The following is a 17,430-nucleotide window of genomic DNA, read 5'->3' on the forward strand; positions in this document are numbered from 1 at the left end:
ACCAACATATTTCTGAAAACAGCAGGACATTTTTAAAACGCAATCACATTTCTATCAAAAACATAGGGGGAAAATGAATTGCATTTGAGCTTGTGGGCATTGTGTTCAAGGGGAAAAGGTTTTAGAGGACAAAATAGTGATTGTTTCCGAATAATGGAACTCTTTTAAGTTGTCTATGCCTGATCATATTCCCTGTTTGAAATTAATTCAACAACAACAGCAACAGGCAGCAACAACAACTTTTCTAATGTTTGTGAGGATTCCTGATTGCTATTACGTTTGTATAGCTGAGCCAAGTTTAGAATGCACTAGTTGCACAAGCTCACAATGAAACAGGAAAAACATGTTAAACATATTCCATCTATTATTATTATTTTTTTTTTTTTTAATAGATAACCCACCCTCAAGCTTGATGCATTCACAGAGCACAATTCACAATTATGAACAATTAATTATTACCATACTAATTATAGTTATGGAGGAACCAATCCCTTCCATACTTTAATTCAGAAACAGACAGACATTGTGTCAGTCATGATCAAATGCTTTGCCTGGGCTTCACCAGCTACTTTTTTTACTTTAGCATTTACTTTGTTTGTTTTTAAGTTGACCTCAGCTCAGTGTTTGCCTTGTTCTATTGTTTTCACAACTGTATATTATCACCAGTTTTCCTGTCCTGCATGCTCCCAGTGTTCAAAATTATCAGCGCTATAGTCTCCATAACATTCTCTCTGATGATGCCCTGACTCACAACAGCCAAACAGTATGCAGTAAAACAGATTAGATATTGAGAGATATTGAGATATTGTAAGCCAGTATGTCATTATTCTCAAACAAATGACATTTGCCACTGTTAATACTGTCAGCTGCTATATTTTAAAAGATATCGGTTAAGAAGTGATGCATCACCTTGTTTTACCCTTTCTTACTGCTGATGGGGAGAAACAAGTAAATTAATAAAATTCCATCCAGTCAGCATGCTTAATGGAGCTCTACTAAAGGTACCGTTACGCTATCAATGCTTTCTACAGCAGCCATTTGTTGGTAATTTATCAAATGCCTTTTAATTGATTAACCACTGAGATTGCTAAGGAGGCCCTAACGTATTAAGCTGGCTGAGGAGATCAAGTCATGGCCTGGCCCTGCCTGACCATATCTCAGGAGAGTGGCTGGTAGCCCTCCAATGAGAAAAGTCTCAGATATTTTCAGTCAGTGAGTTACAGAATGCAGCCATGTTGACATCAAAGGACTTTGTGTTTTGCAAATAGCTAGAAGACAGTGATGTGAGTGTCAAGTGCTTAAGAGCTAATCTAATCACTACATTCCTGTCTGCCCCCATTTCCAACATCACTAACTCAACAGACCCCAGTCTCCAAACTACAGTAAACACACCAAAGACTGGCACTCTGAATCAGTATTCCCACAGAAGTAACTGATGACCATCTCCCCCTCAATCTGACAATAAGGATCACCAGTGGTCATTTGTATTTAGTGTAGCACTCAGTGTATGTCCGCCCGCCCCCATCCAATGTAAATTTTGTAAATATTTGTTCTTATGTTACTTATTCTGATTATGATGAGAAGTGCATAAGATGCCAAATGCCATTTTGTCTTATGCCAGTTATCAGCAACCCTGCTCTTGGACAACCAGATCCATGTCGTTTCCCATACTTACTCTAAACAAGCATGTATACACACATGCAGGTGCCCGCCCCCCCCCCCCCCTCTCTTCTCTCTCTCACACACACACACACACACACACACACACACACTCATACGTAAACCACAGAGACAGTGCCTCCTGAGGGAACTTGATTTCCAAACTCTCTTATACACTTGTATGTCATTTCTATTTGAAATATCTTGTCCTACAGAGAAAATAATTGTGTTATGCTCAGATCTGATTTTTACTTAATTGCAAGCACAGATTACTCTGTTTAGACCTGTTTCTGCAGGTCAAACGTGTATAAACAATCACAGTCATGTATATTTCAAACAACAGTTGGGGATATACCATCCCAACAATGCTTTTTGCAGCACATATTATTTCAGAAAATATAATTGTGTTCACTCAATATTATTTATTTTCTACTGTAAACTGCAAATGGCTGATACCATGCAAAAATAATGTATGACTATGTTTCAAATGCGTAATAAGAAATATGTTTGTTTTGAATATCTGTGATAAGAGTGGCCATTGCAAATATGTTGTATATGTAAATATCACCCTTTTTTCTCTTTTAATGATGCTGTTTGTTGTTTTCGGAAGGGAGAGGGTCTCTAGAAGTCTAGTGGAGTTCAACAAGAAGTGCTATCATTGCACACAGATGTTTTAAGAGCAAAGTATATTTTAGACCCACTAATAGATCACAAAACACTGTTTACTTCCATTTATAGACTAAAATAAAACCTGTCACACACAACAGCAATTCGAATGTACTACCCATGGATTTTGAAATCCATATGTAATCCCCATATTGTTTGATTCAGAAAAGATCAAAAGTAAACTACCTCAAACAAAACTCATTTAGCAATTTCAACTATTTTACACATGTGAAGGTTTATACATGTTAATGTATGAGAAAAGAGACAGCCTTTTCAATGAAACAGCCGGGTCCAGAATGATAGTACTCATTTGTAGAATATTTTAAAAAGAATACTGAAATACACATCAAGACATATGCAACTGATATATATTTTAAATGGACAGCAACAGTGTTCTACTCTAAGTGTTTAATGAATTTCTTTTTGTAGAAATCTACAGCAGAAACAACTTTATATATTTTGTGCAAACCTTATTGACACAAGTGCATGCTCTGCTTGTTGTAATGTGCTGTAAGATAAGTAACATGATGATTTTGTTTCATAAAAGGATCTTCAACCCTGTTTCCAAAAAAATGGGATGCTGTACAAAATGTAAATAAAATGTGATCTGCAAATCTCGTAAAACCTATATTAAGATACATAAAGGATAATATATGACATGTTGAAACTGACAAGTTTGACTATTTCATGAAAACTAAATGGTCTTTTTGAATTCCATGCCAGCAACATGTCTCAAAAAAGTTGGGACAGGGACAACAAAAGGCTGGGAAAGTTATAATGTTGGAGAAAGCTACGAAAGGAGGAACATTTCACTGGCAGCATGATTGCCTATAAAAAGAGCATCACAGAGAAACAGTTATGAAAACCTGTGAATAATGCAACAATAGGCTATAAGAGTAATGCCCCTCAATGTGAAATTACAGAGAATTTGGGGATTTAATCATCTATAGTACATAATATCATTAAAATATTCAGAGATTCCAGAAAAATCTTTGTAAACAAGGGACATGACTGAAAAACAATATTAGATGGCCATAATCTTCAGGACCTCAGGTGGCACTGCATTAAAATCAGAACTGTTTCTGTAAAGAAAATCATTGTATGGGCTCAGGAGAACATCCGATAACCATTGTCTATGAACACAGTTTAACGCTTCATCCACCAATGTTGGTTAAAACTACCATGCATAAAATAGACCATATTTGGCCTATTTTGATACAGATATATGATACAGAAATGCCAGCATCTTCTCTTGGCCCAAGTTCATGTAAGATAGGCCGAGGCGAAGTGAAAAACTGTCCTGTGGACAGGCCAGTTCTTGGATCAATTTTTTTATTGGATTTCCAAATTCTTTTTGTAAATCATGGACTCTGCATCCTCCAGGCTAAAGAGGAGAGGGACCATCCAACTTGTTATTGGTGCGCAGTTCAAAAGCCTATCTATGATGGGATGGGGGTGCATTAGTGCCAATGATATGGGCAGCTTGCATATTTGGAAAGGTACAATTAATGGTGAATGATATGTACAGGTTTTGAGCAACATATTCAGGGAAGACCTAAATATTTCAGGAAAGCAATGCCAAACTGCATTCTGCACAGATTACAACAACATGGCTACATAGAAGAGTCCAGTTGCTAAAATGGCCTGCCTGCAGTCCAGACCTGCCACACTGGGTACACTGGGTGAAGATTCATCTGGACAGAGGTCTTGGATAGACTACATACAGCTATGTGTAGTTTTGTGTTCTAGCTTGTCTTATGTTCCATGTTCAGTGTCTTTGTGTAGGCTAAAGCACTCTATTACTGTAAAGATGTTCATGGATTTGAAAAGGTACAGTGCTTTGTTTAACTCACCGAATATATTGAATACTTCTGAAGATTGTGGCATATTTGTACTTTGTACAGTACTGTTTTTTTTTGTGAATATGTAAGTATGTGTGTGTGTGTGATGACTCAGAAAAGCTGCCCAGGGTCCACAGATATCTGAAATGAGTTGCAGTTCAATAAAGCTCTGAAGGAAGCAAATCTATTTTCAGATTAGTAATGTTTTTTTTTAATTATTATTATTATTCCCTCGTGTTGCATTCGGATCTGCACTCTTACACAGTCAAACCAGCAGCCACACAGGCCCTGCCAATGTAAAAACCTCTGGATTACTCGCTCATAGAAAATTGTCTCCTCTTTTGCACCTCTCCTGACAGCATTTTTCCACAGGGTGATAAATCACCTAGCCACATTTACTCATCCTCCCTCATCACATCAGTCTTTCTGTGCAGCCACATCTGGCATTTAACCTCAGAACACAAACCAACAAAATCACTTCTGGACCAATTAAAAACCACCTTGCATTTTCTGACCGACATCAACATGGGTTTTTGTAATATCTGAATTCAATGTTGAGGCCACTGCCTCCACCCTACCGTCCAGAGGGTCTGAGATAAGGTACACATTGGAAATCCAACTGATCGCTTTCTGCATTGTAAAGGGCAAGGGAGGTAATTAACCTTCTGAGTGGTTTTGAAGGAGGTCTAACCTCTCCCACAGGAGCTCCTTCTCAGGGTTAAATCCAATTGCTCCCTTTGTCATAGCTCTGTTCATTATCAACAACAATGAAGAAGCACAACAATGATAAAGCGCCTTGCTTAAATGAGTTTTCGTGTCATCATCGACCGACCGACCGACCCCCCCCCCCCCCCCCCAAACTACATCAGCAGAGACCTTGTGTGTAGATCCCAGTGTTGTGCGTGAACACGCTCATTTTTTCGTGAACGTTGAACTGAACGCAACACATTTTTTAATAAAGAACTTGAACGTGAATTAGTTCACATTATGTGTCATGCACGGCAGACATCACTGTAAATGAACGTTGGAATTTGTTTTCCATTGAAAACTGAGTGACATCTGTTTTCTCTTTTGAAACGCAACGAGAGAAAGTTCCTCCCTCTATTCTCGCTGGTGCCGCTTAAATCATGTATCACCAGACAGAAATGGTTTTGACATTGTGTTCGCAATGCATTGCGGGCAATGTAGTGTCCGGCTGAGCATACTGGCTTCTTCTCAACGTTACCCGTGATGAATTGCAGCAGAGCGGGGTAGGCATAGCCTACATCTCTATGAAGCGCATGATAACAGGGGCATGGCATTGTAGTACAAGAGCAGTACATCATCAATTGAGGCAGTGCCTACACCCAAATGCATATATGCAGATATTTGTACAATGTTTCTGCTTCACTTAAGTGGATGCTGTTTTCCCTTCTCATGATATGAGGTGCAAAATGTGGGTGAAATCAGTGAATTCTGAAGCAGAAATCAAAAATGGTATGTTGTACACTTGGTGAAAGTGACGGTGAACCAGTGAGTCAACCAGTGGATCTACCAGTGTTGTGCCAGTTCACAGCTTTTCTGAACTAGTTCAAGTTCAGTTCATACATGCTCAAAGTGAACAGTTCACGTTCAAAGTTCACAATTTTAATTCTGAACTAGTTCAAAGTTCAGTTTTACTTTTTTCGTGAGATATTCAAATAAATACTTTTTTTCACACTACGAGCTAGAAATCACTATACGTTCTTTGAAGCTGCTCATTGTAGACATTTGCTCATGACACTGCAATTGTGGGTTTCTTACCAGGTAATGAAACTTGCAGCAGTAGGCTACAGACAAGGTAGACCAGTTCTATACTTAGTGCAATGAAATCCAGCCCTCCGCGCTCTCGTCGTTGCCTGGCTTCTTTATATTCAACAATGCAGACAGCTGAACTTCTTTCTTATGATTTTTTTTATGTTAGTATGAGCTTTGAGAGAACAGTATGTCAGAATAGTGTCATTCTCGAGGGCATGTGCACAAGTTTGGGCTTTTGTTCTGGTTCAGACAGAACCTAGATGCTGTGACAATCTAGATGCTGTCTAATAGTGCTTCACACTATTGCTATTTCATTTCAAGAACATTGACACTTTAACAACAACAACAAAAAAACACTGGTGCACATATGAAGAGAAACAACATCAAAGCAACTGATTCAGTAGTAGCACAAGAAAATTCAAACTTGACTATTTTGACTGCTTCCAATGTGGAAGCCACAATATGGGTATAAAGAAAGACTGAATCGTTGTTGTGGACAGAAAGAAGAAAGAAGAAAGCAAAGCTGTGATCCAGCCTAATCCACATATCAGACATTACACCGCTGCCTTTGTAGTATGATTATTCATAACAAACAATGTCTGACTAGCAAGAACTACTGTATGCATTGCGGTGAGATGAAAAGTTACATTCTGATCTAGTGTCAAAAAAATGGGAACGAAGTTCATGCAGTGAACCAAAGTGGCTTTTCAAATGTCAAGAGGCATAGAAGGGGGTTCATCTTCTGGGATGAAGATGAAGATTTTCTGGTTTCTATATTTGTAGACTTGTTAGAACACAGTGCAGAAGTGACCTGATACTGTCTACTCACCCTCATTTCAAAGGATGTCCACTTGGCATGGATTTTGATATGGAAAGTGTGTCATAAACTTCTACTTGAATACGACATGGTCAGAGGTGGTCATTTCAACCTTGCACATCCTGTCATTTATCAAGAAAAGATGGGTAAACAGCAAAAATAGCAAAAACAGCAAACAAGGTTATAGGTGTGTGTGTGTGTGTGTGTGTGTGTGTGAGAGAGAGAGAGAGAGAGAGAGTATCCTTCCTCAGTAGTAAGTAGTCCCCTATTACATAGATTGTTAGTGGACAGTGTTTGACAGTCAGTATAGTATGTGTGTGGTAATGGACTTCCGAAGCCTTCACTGCCATTCACGCCCTCTACTGAAATCTATGCTTGACTATTGATGTGCCCAGACAACCTTGACTAACTGTTGGCACACCTAGCCAGCTAACTTGGCAGAGCATTCCCACCACATCCCAGAGAACAGATCGGAGTGTAAAACAATCCTCTGAGAAACACAGGTTGGCATATAAATTGGCTTAGAAAACAGGCAAGGTTTCACTGCAGGTTCTCTCGTGATGCACACTCTCGTGTTGACCCTTTGCCACATCTGCGCTGTGACCAGAGCGGGACGAGGCAACCCTAAATCCTGAACATCTGGCAGGAGTTTCGCCTCTTGGAAACTGAGACCATGATATGCAGTCTATTATTAATTAGTCCTGTCTACAGCATGCAGTGGGACCTCTCTAAATTAGGCTATTCATCTCTGGAGCCCTTAGGTCTGGATTAACCTGTTTCCTTGCCACTTGCTAAGCCACACTGAAACTACAGTCTGCCTCTTGACTAAAATGATGAGGTCTCACCAAGCATACAAAATAGAAGCACAATTAAAACCATCACCTACTTAGTCTGTCTTCTTGCTGATGGCCCCGCAATCTTAAATGCTCAAATAATGATGATCCAAAAATAAAAGTCCAAGAGAAAGTGATTGGGTAGGGAAGCCCCTGTGGTGAAATGTAGTATGAATGTTAAGACACATTTATTATATTTAATCTTTGGCCTTCGAGCTGCCATTAAAATGCCGCCATGAATTTCAATCATTTCAATTATAAGTGCTAAGGCAACCAAGGTAATGTCTTGGTATACTTTCACAACAATACAGGCAGACAGGTTGATGGTTTACCTTTTATATGCTTTTATATTACTTTCAGCATAATGCAATTGTTTAAGCCATGAAATGTCACATTAGCACCATGCCAGTGAGGGTATGTATGTGATATCAATAGCAGACAGTGAGATAGGCCTATTTGCGTTTCAAGACTCCATAAGATTACAGTCATTTAAAAAAAATAAAGTACCTTGTCTGATAATTCTGTACAATGATTTTTTGACATGCTTCAAGTAAGAAAATTAGTAAGTGACTGAACTATTACACTACATTTAGTCTTTGGTGTATAAATCCAAGAGCATTCTTCAACTGCTTTCCCAAACACAGTTTTGTGCTGATGAGGATGTATTTGATGTCAGAATTGTTCTAGAATTGTAACAGGGGGTCTGTAACTTATGCTTCTGCCCTGTGAGCTGCAACAGCTTTCTCTATTTTTAGGAGCCCCAGCTGTGCCAGCTAAAGATGATAGGTAATGCAATCTTCCTTTATTTTAGAATATTCGGAGAATACAATTGCTCTTCCCGGCATATGGCCTATACTTTATGCAACAGGCATTCCGGCCGCCCTTGTATATCTAGCAGTGCATCCAGCTGCAAGCTCCCTAAAGCTGACAATGTACTTTTTCACTGACTGCAGGCAGAACGGCTACAATACATTAATAATAAAAAGATGAGCAAAATATGATTTAAAAGCTTTCGCATGTGAAACTGTGAAACAGCATGCTTCAGATTCTCATAAGCTATGATGATTCTGTTTTTATTGTCTGGAAAAATCTTTGCTAACATAATGTACCTTAAGATGAGTAGCCTATAATGTGTATGGCATTAAAACTGAAACTAAACTAAAACTTCACCAGCCAGAGATTCAAAATGCAAACAGAACCAGCTCGACGATATAACAATAGGATGCAGCAGGGTTTCCCACAGATTAGAAGTTTTGGTCGGGAAGTTTGGTTACGATGATGGACAGGTGAGCAACAGATCGTCTACGTCATCTGAGCAAAATCAGGTTGATCTTGTTTGTAACAAAAACACTGTGGCTAGAAGCTAGACAGATGGCTTCTAAGACCCCATAAAGAAAAATGCATATTATTTCCATGAGGTTTTACCACTAAAACGATGTTCTGAAAACTTTGGCCAAAGTTGATAGCTTATGTGGGAAAACTCCGGTTTCACTTTCATCAAGGAAAAACGGCGTGTTTGCATGTGATATGTTGTTCCCTCGTTTGTTTGAAATCTGATTGGCCACCTGTTTGCTCGAGAGGTTTGCGACACCCTTCCCAGCTGTTTATAGTTTGTTTGTAGCATAGGTGTGAATGGAATATTTTTTAAAAACTAAGGAGGGGAAATATCTACAGTATATCAGGTTTTCCGAATAGCCCCTGCTAGGTAGGCTATTTCGTTGTCTTAAACCTAATTAGATTTCACTATCGGGTGTACAAGATATAGACAGCACGATTACTTTTACAAAAGAAACAATGTTATGGCATTTGTGGAAACAAAGGATAGTTTGTGTGTTCTTCCTACAGCTATTGCATTGCTCTGATTGATTGGTTAGGTCTATCCAACTGAGTGCAGATGCCCCCCCCCCCCAACCTTTCATAAACTTGTGAATTTCACCAGCCGTCTTCTCTGCACCAAATAGGCCAAGCTTCCACGCTTCCAGGGATGATCTTGTTTTCATGGAGATAGACGTGGTGTGCACGGAGGGGAGGGGCTGTGTGTGTTTGTGTGTGTGTGTGTGTGTGTGTGTGTGTGTGGGCGAGAGAGACGCGTGAGTGACAGAGAGACGGAGGGAGAACAGGGAAAGAAATGCAGCTTAACAAATACGATGCATGTTTTAAATAGCGTTAAAAAATAAACTAGATGTACGGCAGAGCCAGTCCAGCACATTTTTTCCAGAAAAATAAGTCACGCTTGTCAAATTGTGTTAATTTACTTTGTTCCTTTTTTGTGTGTTTGTAATTGAGTGTGTGCAGAGTGTGTGGTTGTTTTTGTGTATATGTGTTTTGTGTGTGGTTTTGGCCACAGGGAAGAGTGCCACCTACTGGCCAGCCACCAACACCAGCTAAGCCTGCTTAGCTCAATTCAGCAAAGTCAGAGTATATGTTGGTCTGGCTGCTAGCTAAAAACAAAAGGTGAAAGGCATATTCTAACTGTCTCACTGAATTGCATTATGCACACTCAATTCTCACTGGTATCTGCTAGCTAGATAACAAGTACCATGATTAGTTCATAGATTTCACATGTAAAATACATTTTATACAACCCCACCCCCCATCTTGCCTGTTCATAATTCTGAGAAATTCTTGAATTGTGTGCATGTGTGCGTGTACGTGTTTATGTGTGTGTGTGTGTGTGTGTGTGTGTGTGTGTGTGTGTGTGTATGTGTGTGTGTGTGCGTGCATGTGCTTGTGGGTGTGCCTGTGTGTGTGCATATGCATGCATGCATACATATGTCTACTGTGTGTGTATGTTTCATACATATGATTACTGTGAATGTATGTGTGCGTGTGAATATCTGTTTATGCACATGTGTGCATATGGAATGGGTTAACATGACCCCTGGAGGCAAACAGACGCAAAGATTTGGTCATCCTAGGCCCTACGCTTCTCAAGATATTCACAGAAAACTCTGTTGGTGTACGGTCACTAAATTTACACATAAATTAATTTATGTATGGTGCCACTTTGACCATGTCAGCCAGAGATATTGTGATTACAACACCTAATTCTTTGTTTTTTAATTTTTAACTAGGTGGCGCTATATGGGGTGGTAATGGGATGGGTTGACATGGCCCCTTAAGACCAACATACAAAAAAAAGGTGGTCCTCCTAGGCCGTAAGGTTCTCGAGATATTCACAGAAAACTGTGTCCGCCCTACCCTCCTTTCGGGGGGTCCAGTCCATCAAAATGAAAAACAATGGTTCCATGCTATCCTTGTGCATCGGGCTACATGCCCACCAAGTTTCGTGCACCCCGGTCTTTCAGTGTCCCGGGAATCCTTGACAGAAAATTGGCCATGCGAAAAAAATAAATAAATAAATAAAAATAATAATCTGACTAAACCTATATGACTGCTGCTTCGCTGCGCGGCGGTCATAATGAATAGCAAAACGCACTATGTGGGGCTGGTGTTGAATCTGTGGCGCACCGCCACGAATTAGTCTATGTGTGGGAAACACTGGTAAGATTAGTCTGTTTGTTTCTCCCTATTGCTAATCAGCCGCAATCATCAAGTCATTAAGCCTCTCTTTACAAACTACAACAAAACTGTACATATCAGAGACATTTTTGAAATAGAGAGAAAGTTGTTCATTTGTTAAATAATGTATTAAATTGAGAGCTCTGTTGTACAGGTGTTATATATTTTATAATGAGTGTGTTGTAGACCACAAATCCTAATTACATTATTTTTGTAAAAATATTGATAGAGATAGAAAAATATTTAAGAATTTGCCAGTTTCTTGGAGCAAGGTTGTAATCAACTACTGTTATAATATTGGAAATAATTTTCATTAGAATTTTCACTATATAGGCCTACTGCATGTAAAAAACTTCTGCAGCAAAACCTCCCCCAACTATATTTACACAAAAAAAACTATATCAGGCTGCCTGCTGTGTTTTTGTTGCCCTTTGTTCTACTTTTGTATGCTTTTTAAGCATTAAACTTTTTCATCCCAATCTATTTATTGCTGTCTAGGCCAGAGGTCTTCAATAGGGGGTCCGCGGAGGTACTGCAGGGGGGTCGCGAAATCTTTAGATTGATTATTTTTTTATTTTGTATGCCATATATATAGGGCGGTCCCTGCTCCAGCTCTCCATCAGTTTGGGGGTCCCTGGCGTGAAAAACGTTGAAGACCCCTGGCCTAGACAATTGGGTTGCATCAAACTCCTTTATATCAAATATATATGCAGCAATTAATAAGCAGTCTCCTGTCCCATAAAGTTTTCACATGTTTAAATCTTCAAGTCAGGTGCTTTGCCTGCATCATTCAGCTTGATGCAGAATCACATATAGATATAATGCTTCATGCTGACTGCCAATAACTAACTTGTGACTGTGCTGCTTTCAAAAGGTGTGAACTGATCAATTCCACACAAAAACTGCTAGTTTCAAAGGGAGGCTTAAATTTACTTAAATTCAGAGCCTGTCTATAGGTGACATTAACACTGTTCAGAGGGCAGATTGAAGCACTTTGAGTGAAAAAGATAAATGTATGCTATACTTGATAGATATTGCTTTGTACTTTGCACAGGCAGGACTAAGGCAGATCTATAGATCTATATTATTGCTGTATTGCTTGTGTACAGTGTGTGTGTGTGTGTGTGTGTGTGTACAGATAGCCTAGTATGTCTTCTATTTGTGCATTTTCTTCTGCGGAAAATTAAATAAATGTAAATAACCCAAAATTAACAATGTCATATTGTCAGATAGGCAATGTATCAATCATGCAGAAAGACTGTAAAACTGCTTTGTGTATTCTATCTGTTAGCATCCTGAAATGATGGAATTACTTAGTGTCAGCAAATGGAAATTAATATGGGGAAAGAGTGGCAAGATCAAGTGCAACACTCCTTGTGCGGGCATTGAGGAAATGCAAACGCTAGCTTGAAACATGACAGGTTCTTGAAATGATCACTGGTGATGTATAATCTCATCTATCCAAGACAAAAAATCTCCACCTGTAACACTTCCGATACCTCTGAATCTAAACTGAGGTCAAGCTTGCAACAGAGGTACTTTCATGACATCAATTCCAGTGCAATTCATCAGGACATTGAGGGCCCTATCACTCAAGCGCAGTTGACTTTGTATACTGGTGCTTGTGTCTTTCCTATTTTGCATTCAGCGCATATTGGAATTTTCCCTCCACAGGCACACGTTGGTAAATTAGGGGATGCAATTGCGCCCACGGGGGTGGTTCAGCAAAAAGAGGAGGCGTGTTCCAGCGCAAACTTTCCCTGTTGATATTTTGCCATTTCAGAAAACAATTCCGCCACAGATCAGGAAAATCCTAGGGCCTATTGCACAAAACTAGGATAAGGGATTAAGCCGGGATATCTTGGTTATCCTGGCTCAATTTATCTGTGATCCAGTTGCACAAAAGCAGGATAGGGGGCAGCAGGATATGTTATGGTATAAATCACCATGGCGATTTATTATATATAAGTTCCAGGATCTATTTAATCTCATCCCTTATCTCAGTCAGCAGTCACCACAAACGGAAACCAATAGTTATTCCACTGCCCACTACACATTATCACATATACCTAGACCCACTGTCATTATTTAAACGTTTGTGATCATTAATTAACTTTTACATACTCGCCATTCCCGACCTGTCATGCGACAATGTGACGTCACGGGAGTGCCTAACCATTTTACGCGTGGTGGTCGCGGAACTAGTTGCAATATTCTCCTTAACAGAGGTGTTGCTGTTGTGAGAAGGCTATCTAACTACTTCACACCGTAGAAGAAGCAATGAAGCCGCTCTAGTTGCCATTGTGAATCAGTGAATCTGTGATCGGTGGCGGGGTCTATTTGAGGGAGCCGTGAGCGCGCACTTATCCAGGATAGGTTTCACCTGGCTTGATGAATCCGTGTCTGCTCATCCTGGCTTGCTCGTTGTGCAACCAATTAAGCCTGTACGCTCTTGTTTTGGATTCATTGAGCGCAGCTCAGCAACTTATCCCGGATGTCTTAATTCTGCTTTTGTGCAACAGGCCTCTGGTCTAAAGTCCGTGGTGCAAATTCAGATGCTATTTTAAGGGCGCATGCATGGCCACAGGGACGCCTGCAGGAATGAAGGCTATGCACACTGATCTACAGACACCCCCATGCACACACGGAAACATTTAAAGCCTTGATACCATTTGTCCGTTTCCCGTTTCGTTCGTGCATTAGTCACCTAAAAAGTAGCCTATATAGTACACATCTACATGTAATATCTTTATAACAACAACGCCTAATTACGACCTATTCATTTGGACAACTTTATACAGCCCTTTAAAGGCTAAAGTTACCTTTAGTTTTGTTCAAAGGCTGATCTTCCTGATACAGGGGACAGCAACAATCAGTTTCACTATGCTGCTATGCTGCATACAATTTGTTGTGTGGTGGTATACTACATGTAAAACGCTAGGACAAGGTTGTCGAGTCATGATGCCAAGGTGTTGTGTCAGGAAAGTATGAGAGCGATACTCAGACTCACATGGATTGGACAGCATAAAGATTTTTTCCGAAGTAGGGTCTAGCCTGATAATGCTACACAATGGGCCCTATTTTCGCCGCTGGCGCACAGCGGAAAATGCATTATTATCCCAGCACAAAGTTTATTCTTATCTTGCACATCTGAGCACATTTGAGCAAAGGGAAATGACAAAAGGGAATGACAGATGTCATTCTTATTGGTTTAAATGATGTTACGACCATATCTATCAAGTATAGCATGATGACACAGCCATGTCAAGTCAAGTCAAGTTTATTTACACATTTCATACACAGAGGTCATTCAATGTGCTTTACATAAACAAAAGCAAACAGTAACTAGAATTGCGGTTCCGAGGAACTGCAAGAGTGGGTTTGATCAGGGGCATGGAACTCGGCCTCATCCAAGGATTCCAACGGTACATCATTTATGAAAATCGGGCACACGGATCAAAAGTTATCTGCATTAACGCAACATCCAATAAGCTAAAATGCATAATCATAATATCGTGGTTGCTATGCTGGTTGCTAGGGCAATCATGCTGGTTGCTATGGTGGTCACTAGGTTAGAAGGCCAGTGCCTTCTGAGAGGCCTGAAGGGTCAGTTCTGAGGTTGTTGGCTGCTGGAACCGAAAAATGGACTGCATTTTCTTAAAAGACAATGTGACTGAATGTGACTGAAGTGTGGGCAAAGTTTGCACAGAAATGTACGATTTTTCCCACCCTCATCGACCTTGTCATAAAACTTGTTTAAATGATCACACAACGCCTCCTTGCTGCTTTGTCGTCTACATCAGCCTTTCTCAAACTTCTTTGACCTGAGGCACAGTCAAGGCATACTTTGGGGTCATAGGGCCCACCTACATGAACCCACCCCCTCCTCCCACCCCCAATCAAATTGTAATGATTTTTTTATACTATATTGCTATACATGCACTTCAAAACAGTCAATGTTTAAAGTGCTAAGATTGTTCACAAAAGTTTGTGAAAGCATGCACATCAGAGTACTGCTTTACTAATGTAAAATAGAATTAGGCCTACAATAGTTTCATTGTTTTTGCATTGTTCCATGATGCTTGCATGAGAAATACTTCTCAAAACAACAGCAATTATATGGGTGCCGTTGTTTTGGGATGTTTCCCTCATGCAAGCATCACACACTGATAGAGTATATATATGCTATTTAATTACATTTCATTTGAATGCCTGAATGTAAGAATTCAGGAAACACAATACCAGCTTTTAACATTTCTGTTGTTTACTAGTTTATGTAAATCACATAACACATGAACTGTTTACATACTACTGATAGCCCATTACTGTACAAAATAATACTGTGCCCATTCATTAACATATATTAACATCAGGCGTCTTGTTTACACATTTAAACCATATTTGCACTTCGAATTTCGACTCCAAATTGTAGTAACTACATCTACGAAGTCTAAAGAAGATAACCAGGTAGTCTTTTCAAAGATTACGTCGATTTTATGAGAACTCAATGAGTTGGATCCGCGTTGCATTGTGGGACGTGGCGGCCATGTTGATGGCTACGCGAACGTTAACATAACTCTGACATAACGTTGGTGAATGAAGAGACGTAGCTAGAAGTAGAGTTGAGAAAGAATAGATAGAAAAAATATGTTAAAATCCCGAAAAGGATCTGGAATTTACCGGGACACATTAAATAGATAAGCCAGGGACCGGTATGTTGACAAAATCAGCATTATTAATAATTTGGATCCATATGAAGTTCCAAACAATGAGTGGAGCACCGACGACGACTTGTTGCCACAGTTTTGCATATCAGACGTCTTCGGCTACCTTGTTTGTGGTGTGAGCGCCTATACTTCAGAACAGTTTCGAAGCTACAAGTCCTTGGAGTCTCATGTGCAGTTCACGAATGGATGGGTTCAGGAGCTGCAGATCATAAAGCCAGCAAACAGTGGGAACACAGTAATTCAGACAAAGTAAGCTGTGCTCCGACGGGCTCTGGCACCTGCTAGTTTAGTAGCTGCTAACCGTTAGTGCTAACAACCACTCACGCATGTAATGTACTTTTAACTAGCTGCTATGTGTTTCAAAGGTGTAGTTAGTAACGTTAACTGTCAAGCCTCCCTAAACCCTCCGGGTTTCTCACGTATTTGAGCCTTTTCCCGCTGCCGTTTTAGTATTTTCCCGTAAAAGATCCCATATTTTAACTCTCATAACATTAACGTTCCATCGGACCTGTCAGTCTCTGTACTGTTGTCCTGTTGCTACCCCCTTGCCTTTCCAGAAACACGATGCTTTTCAAAGCATCGTTTTGCTTACTTGAAGGCAACCTTTGCAAGATGTCCTTTTTAAGATAACAGCGTGGTTGTTGTGAGAGCATGATTTCACGCCAATCTGTAAGCAAAATCACGTCAGACTTAGCTTCACAACTCGCTTAGTTAATGCAGCAGTTTTGTAGTACGAATTTTTGCTGTCAGCAGAGGGATAGCAACAGAAAGATGAATGCTGAAATTCATTTTCAGATGTTATACTTTACTGTCGTATAAATGTCATTTATATGTCATGTATACACATTACTGAGGGGTTGAGGTTAATGTTTGGTTTCCTGCATAGAATGAAACATAATGAAGTGGTGTCCTTACCTGCATAATGTATGTCCATTTATTTCTCCTCAGGTCTTGCACTCTCAGCGCATCAATGAGACTCCCCTGAAGCCATGGGTCATCATTGCCAATGATGGCCAGGTTTGCTGTGCACACTGTACATGCATGGCTGGCATTGCAGAGGCATTTACACATGTTGGGGCTCTATTGTTTAAGATTGAGGCAGCAGTCCGCATCCGTGGAAAAAAGACTGTGACAGATGTGCCAGCTTACTGGAAAATACCAGCAGGAATTAACAAAGTCCACGGAGAAGTCGCCCACAAGATGGACTTTACTTCAGCAAAAGCTCAGAGGATTGCTCTGGACAGAGTCATCAATGACAACAGTCCCATGCCTGGCCTACAGACACGGGCCAGCAGACACACGCCCCAAGCCACGTTGGACGACTTGTCGTCACTGCTCCCTGTTCTTCATAAGCATAGGGCAGTTTGTATGTCGACAATGGAGACCTACTTTCACGACTATGCTGACCCTGTCCAGCCAGCTGTGCTGCCAAAACCCCTGCAAGACCGTCTGCGTGACCCACAGTTTGATAATGCTCCACTAGCTGTCCTTCTTCAGCACTGTGAGACAGTGAAAGACATTGCAGCTGTGTCAAAGGAACAAGCCAACATCATCAGCACCCACACAAAGCAGCAACATAAGTCATCTGC

This window comes from Alosa pseudoharengus, unplaced genomic scaffold (genome assembly GCF_046254945.1).
Source record: "Alosa pseudoharengus isolate Yale_2024_CS ecotype anadromous, Long Island Sound unplaced genomic scaffold, YU_APseudo_1.1 YU_APseudo_1.1_scf_2, whole genome shotgun sequence".
Classification (NCBI taxonomy): domain Eukaryota; kingdom Metazoa; phylum Chordata; class Actinopteri; order Clupeiformes; family Clupeidae; genus Alosa; species Alosa pseudoharengus.